A 13,164-nucleotide genomic window follows, 5' to 3' on the forward strand; every position below is an offset into this window, starting at 1 on the left:
AGGAAGAAAATTAAGGTTTGGAAAAAAAGAGTGGAAACCAAAAATTCCCCCCACTCATATTCAACAAATAACTTTTTTTTTTCTCACTCTCTTGTTTATTTATCGCAACACTGATAAACTGTTTTTAAAATCCCTTGTCAAACAACGTATAAAATCTTACACAATACCTCACACTACCTTAACCACAACAGGGGAAAGGGAACTGTGGGTTAAGAAGCTGGCCAGTCCACGACTTGCAACGTCCACACTAGTCAAATGGGCCTTGAACACGTGAGGTGGGACCCTGACTCTGTGATACAGTCGTGGTGAAACCCTGGCGTGGCCGATTGTTGTCGGCACACTCGCTTTTCTGTTAAGGCAAGAATAAAACGTTCTTTAGTGATTCAAAGTGGGTTTTCCTGTCCTCGATCTTCCTGACGACGGCCGGAGATAGCGGAGGGGGTCTGGTTAAACATCAACTTGCCAGCCCGGCGGTATGCTAATTTCATAGTAATAACTTGCGTCCTAAGATGGGAAGATAGGACTTGTCCCAGCAACTTGTAAAACACCAGTGTGATAGTTTAGTACATTGTGACATGACATAATTGTCTAACTATAGTTATCGTCACACACAGTTTCTGCGTCAAAGGTCGGTGAAGACACAAACAATCACAAGTTTTTTCAATTCCTGTCCTTCAGGAATAAGAATATTACTTTAAATACAATAAAAAAAGAACCTTTTTTGTCAGTTGTTTCAGAGTAATGTTTGTTTGTTGACTAGACAGTAATATGTTTAATAACTTGATGTTGGGTGTTAAGATATACATACATGCATGAGGGAGGGAGGTAAGAGAAAGTACATGTTTTTCTTCTGAAACAGAATGTTGATATAAATGTAGCTTGTACAAAAAAGGAAGGAATCGACAATTGTGTACAGATGTACAAAACTGATGTTTAAGGGACTTAACAAAGTCTCATCTTGTTCATCACGTACATGGCAGGCAGATGATAGAGAAATTGGGTGTAAATTAAAAAAAAAAAAAAATCTTTACGTCTGGGTTTGTTAATGTGATCTATGGGGAAAAAGAGGTGGAGGGCACTGATTCCAAGGGATAACTAGTAAAATATAGTTGTAATAATATGTAATTTTTACAAGAAATTTTACCTGAAAATATATTCTGCATACTTTTCACAGTGCTAGTCCTTTGTCACACACTTCCTTTTGCAATATTAGATGCTACTTCAAGCTCTTGTTCTTGTTACTTGGTTCCTCTTTGTGTTTCTGTATTGACTTTATTTATTCTTCGCTTAGAAGGTTGTTTATTCTTTTATACTTCATCTTTGTTTGTTTTTGTTGTCCATCTGTATGCTGTACATGTTTTGTTTTATGTTCTTAGGAGCGTGAGCATGCCCTTACAAATTTTCGCATTTAAATTATTGTGTTGTTGTGCTGGTTGTTGTGGCTGTTGAGCATATATTCAATCCATCGACTGTGTCCTCTTCTGTTCCCACATCTTTGTTCACCGCTTCGTTGTCTTCAATGTCAGTTTGCTAACTGTGCGCAATGTGTTCATCAGACAAATCACAACTTTCTCATTTCATTTACCACAGAATCTTTGTAGCAGATCCATCTCGGCTTTTCTGACTTTATACCTAGTGTTTCAATGAAAGCTCTTAAAGTCACGCGAGCTTTTTTTCGGGATTGGGGGGAGTGAGATAAAGGTTTGTCACCTTGGAACCAGGTATGGCATTTAGCGCATGCGTAGAAACATGTTAGTAACAAAAGCAGTGCGCGAAAAAAATAGTGGGTACGAGTACAGAGAGCGAAAATTGCGTAGCAGGTCAGGTGTCCATTACATTGAGTGATTATCACGTGTTAACAACCTGTGGTGATTCTAAGATCACATAGCATTGCATCTACCTGTGGACTATCATATCAACAATGTTAACACAATACCGGAGGCCCGATACTTCATCAGCGATGACGTACAACGAACCTCCTCTGCTGCCTTGACAAGTCGTTGACTGGCTCTTCTCCACAGTATTACCGTCCATCAACAACAAGATCATATGTCAGGAGTGAGGCTGACCGGGTGAGACACCTGTGACTTTGTGGTTTTACTGTCTGCAGCAACAGGTGATACAGCATGTGCACGCTGATAGCAGATTAAGATAAAGAACTCTGCCGACAAAAGAGATTGTACTGACAATATGTAGACGGGGACCATTCAAGCAGCCTTCAATTATAACCATCATCAGCAGCATCACGTTAGTTTTACCTGTACAGGCGATCCGGTGACAAAGAGTCGGTAGGCGCCGTCAGTTCAGGTGAAGTTGCTACCGGAAGTAGTAGAAGTGTGATGACAGCAGGTGTAGTAGCACTGTTCCTGTCCACCACGACGGCTGACCCAGGGTCTGACTTGACTCACTACGTGGAGACTTGTACATGCACAGTCACTGTTCGCCGACCACAGAATCTTAGTACAGTCACATATTTTGTTTTTACTAAATCAAATACTATTTTACAGGAATAATACGTTAATTTATGAATTGCAGAATAAATATATAATTTCTATAACAACTAAAGACCAGATATACTTTTCACTCTCTAACTCATTAACTGAAAATTGCTAAGCATTACTTCTATAACAGGACCCAATGATCTGCTCGAATTAAAAATTGAAGTACTCCAGCATAATGCAAAACACATAATAATAAAAATTGAAAGGAAAATATGTTTATAGTTTCACAAGTTACAGCTGGCAGTTAAGTGGGAGCTTGGAGCGCTGGAAAAAAAAGTAGTCAAAAAAAAAAGTAATTAATACACATGTACAATGACATATTGCTCAAAACACACATCTTCCTCCTACAACCTTCCCATCCATGCAGTCCATTCCGAGTGAGGTGGGCACAGGGGCCTTCCCCGCTGCTCGTGCTTACTTTTACAATATCATGTTACTCTCAGTTCTTGTTCTTGTTATTTTGTTTCTCTGCGTTTTCTGTATTTGTATTTATTCATCTATAGTACTTTTGTTTATCCTTTAATAGTTTGTGTGTTATTTGTTTGTTTTCCTGTCCCTCGTATGATTTCCATGTCTCGTTAATGTTCTTAGGAGATAAGAGCTTGCTCATTAGGGTTTTGAGTATGCGCTTGATTATTATTATTATTATTATTATTTTTATTATTATTATTATCATTATTATATCACAGTAGTGACTTTCTGGTTGTAGAAAGGGGTGTTTGCAAGTTTTCTTTATGTGACTGTGGGAAAATCTTTGAAGAAAAAAAGGATGGGTTTCCAGGGTTGTCCATGGGACATATTTTTCTATCCCATCCCATCCCATACCATGGACGTTTCCCATGGGATTCCCATGGTAATAACATTCCTATGGACAACACTGCTCATTGCACACATGTTAACAAAGTCATGCATAATGAAACTGGAATAAAAAAGTATTTTTCTGTGCTTAAAAGTCTGACAATGCAAATTTTCAGCGTAAATTTTATTTACAATATCAATATCGACTCACCATGGAAATACAAAATGGTACTGTCCCATCCATCCATCCATGGACTTTCCCATGGATTCCCATGGATTCCCATTCTATGGACAACACTGTGGTTCAACTGACTGGTGATAAATGACCTGTTACAATGTAAATTAATGTAAAGGAGTGTCACTGAGTCAAAAGTTGTGAGCGTGTAGTCGTGTCTCAGCAGGTGGCTTTAGTGTCGTAGTTACAGCGCAGTTCGCCATTTACCAGCGTTATGTCGCCAGTGGGACTGTCGTATATACTGTGAAAAAGTGTGTTGGAAATCTCTTCGACTGTAAAGATTTCAGTTCTTGAAGAGTGTTGCAAACAGCAGATTGAGGACCAACCGAAGCTCGTTACGCGCCCTCGTCGCCCATCAGCATCAATATCAACATCAAATCACATTTCCACATTTTCCCTGTAACATTGTAACATTACCTCACCTGTTCAAATAAAATATTACTTTAAAAATATAGTCAGTGACATTTTCTCTGACGAGAACATGACGTGAGCACTGACGTCACATCTAACATCGTACACGACAGACTTAGACTGTGACAGGTTGTGACTACACATATTGTAATATTTACCTGGCCAGGCCGCCGAGAGCCAGCCGGGCCCCGGGACAGACTATCCGGGCCCTTGTACTTGTAATCGTAAATTATTTTCCCATAGTATACTCTATGTATGTTTGCAATTCGAATCTCAATATCTACACCCAAAAATCCAACTTCTTGCATGTGTAATGCTTGGTGTTCTGTCCTTAGATAAGACCTTTCTTTAAAAGAAAAAGAAAAGGAGAAGAGAAAAAAAAATCCACTTGACCAAGGCACGGTCAAGGCGGCCCGTTGAACAGCGCGGGCCGGGTACTACCAGAACCCCCCTGTCCCCCCCTCTCAGAGCCTGTACCTGGCTACCAGTGTCTTGTACAAACTCATTTCATGTGACTGACAGTCCAGCCCCAGCCCACACGTCGCCTGCACCAGTGTCCCGAGTTCCCTCACACGTGACTACTGACGTCCACGGGCTTGGTCAGACAACTGATCACAGACAAGACACAGACCTGGATGTCGGGATCACTTGCTCCCAGACACCGACACAGGTCCTGTATAAAAAGTCCGCTGACTTTAAAAGAAATGTCAAATATCTCGAGGTTTCTAACGAACAGATGTAAAGCACAATAGCATGAAATATATTACAAAGTTATTATAAAGTATTTACAAAGTTGTGAAACTAAAATAAATAGAGTAATACACTAATTGCTTGTTCGATACGTTTTCAAAACCATCCAAAATATTATAACTTGGCAAAAACTTAACAAAACTAAATAAAAACTTCTGGAAACTCTTTCAAACCAATAAAATATTTAAAGATATCAATGTTGGCAAATTCAAGTTTGTAGACGTAATAATAAAAATAGACAAAATAGAGATTAAACCTGAGTCAGCTGGGGGTCGCCGAGATGCCTGATGAACTCATCAGTCGTGAGGTTGGGAAAGCGATGACCTTATGACTGGCAAGACCGGGAGTGATGTCGGACACCAGTGAGACAACATGGCTCCCGCTTGTCCAGCTTGTGACATGGCCTCTGTCACTACTTTCTTAATGTTTCTGTCTTTATCTCTTCGACATATTCATGCATGTGTGTTGTCACAAAATGCTTCACCTCGCACGGATGACTAAACGAAAATGTCGCGTGATGAGAAAGCCACATCAAAGTCGCCCTGTTCCAGTTCCGTGGCAAGCAATGGAGGTTGGCCGGTAGTGGGAGCTGTGCAGATTTGCAGCAGCGAACAAGGTTCCCCCAGGTAGCCTCCGACTGAAGCTAGTCATCCAACCATGACTTCTTTGTGTCTTCACACAGTTCTGAGACAGTAGAGCACCCGTTCATGCTGCATCGTCTCTGATGTTCATCTGTCCTGAACGCGAGTGGCTGAGGAATGGAACACAGCTGATGGAATCATCGCTGTCTGACCGATCTGGACTGGACCTGACCCTGACTGACCTGACTGATCTGACTGACCTGACTGACTGTCTGACCTGTCTGACCTGACTGACATGACTGTAGACAGAACCTCCACTACCAGCTACGGGGGGACTTGCTATCATGGCACGGCGTTGCCGTAGACCAGGAGCAGAAGTAGGCGCGAGAGTCGAGATCAGGGAACGCGGCCTCAAGAACCACTGTAGCCCAGAATGTCTGGGGCCTGGTGGTAATGGTTTCTGTGTACATCACCAGTCTGCTCAGTTAAATAACAACTGAGTTTGAGTATTTCTGTTGAAACTTTACTTGTATAGCCTACTGCTATTTAATACATGAGATGACCCGTTGTCATCAAGTAATGTATTTTTTTTTTATCTCCTGACTTCTAGTCTGTTACACTGTGTTCTAATATACAGTTGTTTGTCAACAAACAAACCTTTGAACCAATCTTCTGGCTGATGAGCCTGACTGCCGCCTCGATCTGAGAAGGAAGACCGCGGATGATAAGACTCTTCATACCTGGTACAGGTGAGGGGTTGAGGTCAAACTCTGCATCAGCTCCTGTATTTTTCTTTACCTCATCCAGGGGGCGTGTGTTTACTGAAAAAAAAAACTTTTCATATTAGGGACTATCGATGCCCATACACATTTCTCTGAATTATAATAGACAATTGCTTTTGAACTGGTTATTCATCATTACGAGGAACTGTAATGGATGATTTGCGCTAATGATGTTTTAATCTTCACATCGAACACAGATCATCATAATTTACTCGGATCATAAAGCACCTCATATAATTAATTATTATCGTTAATTCAACAATCATTTATTATGTCGGTTGTCCGCATTTTCATAGACTTAATGATTATATGTTTACATGTAAATATTATCTCACTATTTCGCCCTGTATAGTTTTATTCTATTAGTTCATTTAAAAAAAGTAAAAGCATATAAAAAATTACCCCCCCACCTACCTGTACTCTGTAAAGCAAGTCGTGCCGCCTGTTCATCAGTCACAGCGTGTAGGTAAACTTTGACCCGCCACCGCCTCTACAACTCGTCACCTACCACCTCCTCCTGTAGTCGCTGTCCCTTGACATTTGTTACAGTGAGAACAACATCGTGAGATGAACACCGGTTACATCACTGAGATGATCATTACAGGATGACCAATATCTACACAGCAATTATAACTATTAAAGACACAACAAAAGTAGATGATAAAAATAGTTGAAGTTCTCTAAGCGTCAGCAGGAAGAGTGGCTCACCTGAGCAGACGACGGATGACCAGACATTTGTTGACATGGTCTCCCCTGTAAGGACCCAAGTTAAGGAAATTAAATGGCAGGTCTGCACCACGTGATCTCCACTATTGTGAGAAACCAGCAAAATGTCTGTTATGGGTCATAGTTAGTATAGTGTCGAACCTTGAGCCTTCAGATCAATGCCAGCACTCTTAGCACTGTTCCCAGCTAGGAGACAATTACTGATTACTTCATAGTTTACTTCAGGATTGTGATATACTCAATATGTCGCTCAGTCACTCAGTTCACTCAGTATTGCTCTACTTTGATACCTCAAACACACTCACAGCCTGTCTCCCTCCTCAGCCACGATGGGATTCATCGCTGATTAAAATCTTTATCTCATCAACACAGAAGACATAAATACTCACCTGTCCTGAAGTACTCTTTCTTCACGCTTTTCAGTGCCTGAATAACTGAGTTTATTTCTCTTTCAAGTGTCACGACGAGAATGGCAAGATGCGAGTTAAGAGCTGTATATCAATGTCGATCTACTTATCGATTCCCGAATCGCTAATATTAGTTCAGCTTTGATATCATCTTATTTTATATGTAGTGGCAGGGGTTACAGAAGTGTATTGTTAAATATTTAATACCGAATTTAACCAATGAATAAGTATTATAGATCAACAGCCGGTTGATGATTCTAATGAGGACCGTTGGGCAGATGATACTGTCTTTGGTTTCTCGAGCTTAGCCCCAGTGAGTAGATTGAAACGCTTGAGACTCATCTGAAATTAGGGATGTTGAAGTAAATATTAGCTTATAAAATATCTCACATTGAGTGGATAAGATTTAACTGCCGTTTTATTATTGACTCAAATTATCGCTTGACACCGAAGAAAATTTTTATAGCTTTATCTTATCTTTATTTGCTTTCACTGAGACTTGGCTGAAGGAGTCGGACATGACAATGATTGTATGTCAGCGGTTTGTGCCATCCCATTGCCATGAAAGATGGTCCTACTGTCTCCAACAAGTCACCGAGAAGGCGAGTGTTTTATATAAACGAATGGTACTGCAACACCAGTTGTCGTCATTGAACGACTGTTGTACCCCCGATGTTGAACTCCTGTCCATTTCCTCGCTTACTACCTCCCCAGGGAATTCCTCAGCTGTTTACACACTTGTGTAGAGCATCCTCGTGCCAAAGTCCGCCGACCTGTATACACAAACTATAGATATTATTTGTCAGGACGACTCTAAGTTTATCCTTTGTAAACTTACCGGGATACTTACAAACTAGAGCATATATATCCTCTACACTGCACACAGGAATTGTATTAGCGACCTTTGTGACAGCTCTGTACCCGGTTCACTCACGAGCGTCACGGAACAGCAAATAACCCAAATGTAATGATACAAATGAATAATAATACAATGATACCTCTGAATATTACAGCTCCTGCTTGTCAGTCAGCTCAGTGCATTGTAAAACAGCGAACACAACACATATAAAAAGCCCCGTACAAATGACAGAAAGAAATTGGGAGAAGAAGAAAGGATGCCGCTTGTTACTGTATTACTGTAATGAAGTCAATATTAATACTTGTTTATCATTGTTTATTGATTTGAAAGGATGTGTTATCATATTCTCTTCCTGACCCTTGATGTTGTATTGTGGAAAATGTTTCAGTAGCCAAATGACATCCACATCTGCACCTCACAGGTCCATTGAGTTAAAGTTGTGGCGATGCTGCGGATGTGAGAGTGATATTCAGCATTTACTGAACAAGAATACTCCAGACTGATGTCCAATACCCCAGGTAGCAAGCAACAGAAATGGATTTACTGAACACCTTAGGCATGCTTTGTCCCCTAATGGCTATCATACATGTGTTTGGGACAATGGCCAGTGCTTATTGGAGCTCTCATCATTTCCTAATTTCACTGTGGACGAGCAAAAAATTGAGTACTGTAAAAGGTTAGGTGAAGGTAACTTATTATTGTTATGACTTGCACATCAAATCCGTTCATGACCATTCATATTCATTTTTGAATATGTGTCCTCGATCCGTGGCTGCTACCTGACATCAAACTCTAGCCAGATTGTCTGTTTATAATTCAAATTATTATCAACGAAAATAAAATAATCGGAGTTATTGTTTTGAGATAACGTGTCGTTTATTCAAATCCATGTTCCAAAATAATGATCTGAGAAATGTCAATGAATGTTCCATTTCAACGCAATGGCTAAGTTAAAAGTCACTCTGTTCTAATATTGTGAAAAATGTCACTGGAAAAACAAATTCTCCTGAAAATACTCAGTTTGTCTCACTGTTATGCTGGAGGCGTTCTATACACCTGCTATCTAGTGTCATAGCCGAGACAATGACATGACAGACGACTGTGTACCACTAGTACTGTGTCTTGACAACGGTGACCCTTCTTAGAAGGGGAACGAACTCGGTTGTTTGCTCGAGTTACCTGTCTACAAGGACGAACAGTCGTGACTTGCATTTGGAGGATTAAAAGTAATCATCGAGAAACAATTTTTTCTTATCAGTTTAGAAAATCCGAATCATAGATGCTTATTCAGATGATATTAGATGAGGCCTGCGCTGACCATGTTGTGCATGATACTGATTCTTTCTCCACTGCTAACTTGATTTGCACTTCCTGTTAGGGCTATAAATAAATAAATATAAATATATAAATAAAATAGATAGCCTCATAAAGATATTTTAAAAAACTTAATTTAGAGAAAATGATCTTCATTAAAGCTTTAGATAATTAGTTTTACTGATTATTACTATTATTTCGATACTAATTATCTGTTGTCTTTATGTATGTATATATGACACCTCGATAGACGTCAGCGCACAGGAAACAAGGGAAGCTACTGTAATATAAATGCTGTTTCATTCCTATAGTTGCGTCCCATTCAGTCGACGGGCTCGTCCCATCGCTACACGACTGACATGAAAGAGTGATGGGAAGAATCAAGCCGACCTTGCGAAATTCGTCCCTCAGTTTCTTTTAAGTAGGGAAAAAATCAGTAGCTTTAAATACATTATCTTTTTTTCCCCCCTAACGATCGGAGTTATGATTCTTTTTTGTGTTTCTTCTCTTCCCGAAATACCATTGTTACATTTATAACAAGGAGGGTTGCTTTTGTTTCTTCATGATTTTATTAATTTGTACATCGTCTATTGATCTTGCTAGTCAGCTGTATTAATTTCTTATTTGATGTTGTTCTTATTATTAAATAATAGAAAGAGAATTACCAAAGAGACGTTAAGCATTTGCGCAGGCAGCTTTGTTAAGATTTCATCAATACTTTTTCGAGACATAATATTGTTTCATTCTTTCTTGCTTTGAAACTGTCTTAGATTAGTTAAATATATTTTAAGCAAGCCTTTAACATTTTCTTGTCAATAATTCTACCTGCTCATTAAATTTGAATGTTTCCTTTAACAATTTTGTGGTGTTTTCATTTTGTTCTTTAAAAGATCTTTATTGACAATGGCGACTTCATCAGACGAAGCCAAACGACAGAGAATGTACAGTTGTGCATGAATGACTTTACGTACCGAATTTTACCATGTGACATCTTCTGTGTAGAAAAGCGTCATTTCCTGGATGGACACGAAACCAGACGCCGGATGTCCGTTATGTAGATGTCTTATAACAGAGGTGCAAGGGCAGGTAAATCCAACTCAGTCGATGTTGCCGACGCCCCTGCAACAACTTCATGATGCAAGCGCTGGTGGAGAGCGCTCGTGTGCTGCAAAGATCCAGTTTGCTGCGCGTGCGAAGACGTGGCTGCTGACTCCATCTGTGTGGAGTGCCTGACATGCTGTGCTTGTCGTGTTGTCGAGCTCACAAGAAGCCAACCGTCTCACGCCATCACAACGTGGAGAGACTCAGCACTGTGACACCTGAACGTCTGCTGCCAGCCGCCCTGCACTGTGCTGACCACGCGACAAACCGCGGAGTACTTCTGCATCGACCACCGCGAGCTGTGGTGCCTCTGTTGCATCATCAAGCACAGAGAGTGTTCGGAGGTCAGAGAGATGAACGACGAAATAGCTTTAGCGAAAATTCTCTGAAGTTTTGACCATCAGACTCGTTAATGGGAGCAGAGACTGGAGCGCGCGATAGCTCAGCTGAAGCTCGTGTCCGCGACGATTACCTCAGCGAACTAAAGACATAAAGCAAGCGAACATTGCATGACGCCTGCAGAACGTGGAGGCTACTCGTGACAAAAAAGGAGACGATCGGGTCATCGCATTTCAGAGCCATGAAATCCCTGCTAAGTGTCAAAGGCTCGCTGTGCACACAGTTGTCCAAGCTGAAGCTCACAAGCAGTGCGATGCGAGCGACAACAGTTGCAGCGAGGCCTTCACTGATCTACGCCAACCAGGCTCTGACAGACAGGATCAACAACCTTGACCTCGAAGCTACTTTGAAGTGGATGTGAGCACGAATCCCTCGATGAACATTAGAGGCTGCGAAGAGCTCGTCAGACGGTGGAGAAAGAACTGGCGATGATGGGGCAACAGACTAAGCACCTGAGGTAGTGATGCTTAATGAAGTTATTAATGTTTTACCATAGGAAATAGCTTTTTGCCTTTTTCTGATAAATAAATAGCAATAAATTATAGTGGTAAAGAGTTGGCAGTATTTAGTGTAGGTATAATCGTTTTATATTGGGTACATCTGTTTGTCCTTTGATTAATGAGGATAATAATGAAGAAGAAGAAAACAATGTTAATGAGTCTGACACTTGAAAATAGGGAAATGGATTATAACATATAAAAAAATGAAACAGAAATGGCATATACTGTCGGTCGAGGTTAAAAAGCCACAAAAAGCTGTTTGTACTTCTTGGCGCTTTCAGCACATGACAACTGACTTCTGGGTTACCTATGGGCATCTTCTGGTTTGTGTAGGCACTGCAACTCACCTTCCACGCCAACCGTGCAACAGCATCCTGCTAACTCACGACAGAAGACAGCAGAGCGGGTGGCTGCGGACAACGCTGTCTTTAGCATGGGCGGCGTTGGTGTCGTGCGAGGCGCTGGAAGACAACTGGCTTACCAGTGAGATACTGGAGTCCGTAACTGGCTGTACCAGTGAGATACTGGAGTCCGTTAACTGGCTGTACCAGGTGAGATACTGGAGTCCGTTAACTGGCTGTACCAGGTAAGATACTAGATGTAAAATTCAAAATACCATTTATCTTTTCAGTCTTACCATGTTGGTAAGTCAGTGTCAAATATCTTTTCAGACTATTATAATGTTATTCATATTTAAGAATTATTTGCGATAGCTGCAGTTAAACTTTAATATAGTTGTGAAACTTTATCGTAGCTCGTGCTAGATAGACAAAGTTTCTTTGAAGACGAAAACAGCTGCAACATTTCTTGCTCTGTGCAGGTTCGGGTGGACAAGACTGACCGTAAGTGGAAAAAAATGCTTATGGAGTAGCTGGACTACACCCATCCAACCTCAGCATACAACAACAGATACTGGAAATGGCGGATAGTATAATCATAAAGGAACATTCGAGAAGACAGCAAATATGTGTCTGTGGCTGATTACCGTAAATTCCGACTATAACCGACTTTTTCCAGCTTTAACCCAGCGGCTTATACAGCGATGCGGTTTGTTTACGAATTTATTCGATTCTGATTAAGTTTTCGATGATCTCCATGTGAAAATGCTAACTGTTCATGTTGTTACAGTGTTAAATGTTCACATTTTAAAATCAAAGCCGCATACAATTGAAGGATTTAAATCAGTTGCTGAAGCACACACCCTCATCACGGCGTGAACCAGACGAGATGCCAACTATGCAGCTTTTAAGTTATATATATATATGTGGCTTATAAACCAGGACTGCGACTCATTTGGGAAAATGTAGAGATTTCTGTAATATTTAGTGGGTGCGGCTTACAGGTTCGCTGAGTAGACCGAAATTCACGGTAAATAAATGTTCCATTTACGAAAAAAGGCATTTACAAAAACAAAAATATTGCTTATAATTATAGGATATATAAGCTGTGTTGCCGTAGATTTCAGGAAATGTATTACAGCTGAATGCTGGACATTTTAAAATACATTAGCAGCAGTAAAATCTTTTAAAAAAAAAAGGACTTAATGAGTTGTGGAGTGAGAAACATTGCGCATGCAAATGTCAGGTGTCAGTGTTAAAATGTCGTTTTGACAGGAGTTTCGTCTCTCACAAAGCAGAGGGCAATGTGAAAGAAGGAAGTGTCGTTGGAATGACAGTAGACTCCTTCAATAACCTTCACCTTTACTTTGATGGAAAGAGGTGTGTAACGGCTCAGAATGTTCTCGACCTGCTACGCCGTCTTTGACCTCTGTACCAGTGCGTGAAGTAAGAGCTGCTCCTC

At 40.6% G+C, this 13,164-nt stretch overlaps 1 long non-coding RNA gene across 1 annotated transcript in view; it reads left to right on the forward strand.

The window, feature by feature from the left end:
• Positions 1-10,287, forward strand: part of LOC112575617 — a 35,707-nt gene extending 25,420 nt beyond the window's left edge. Inside the window, exons 2-3 of the long non-coding RNA XR_003101679.1 lie at positions 9,676-9,785; positions 10,255-10,287. This is a non-coding gene — a long non-coding RNA (uncharacterized LOC112575617). The remainder of the gene's footprint in view (positions 1-9,675; positions 9,786-10,254) is intronic.
• The last annotated feature ends 2,877 nt before the right edge of the window (positions 10,288-13,164 follow it).

The sequence above is a fragment of the Pomacea canaliculata genome, linkage group LG11 (assembly GCF_003073045.1).
Source record: "Pomacea canaliculata isolate SZHN2017 linkage group LG11, ASM307304v1, whole genome shotgun sequence".
Classification (NCBI taxonomy): Eukaryota; Metazoa; Mollusca; class Gastropoda; order Architaenioglossa; family Ampullariidae; genus Pomacea; species Pomacea canaliculata.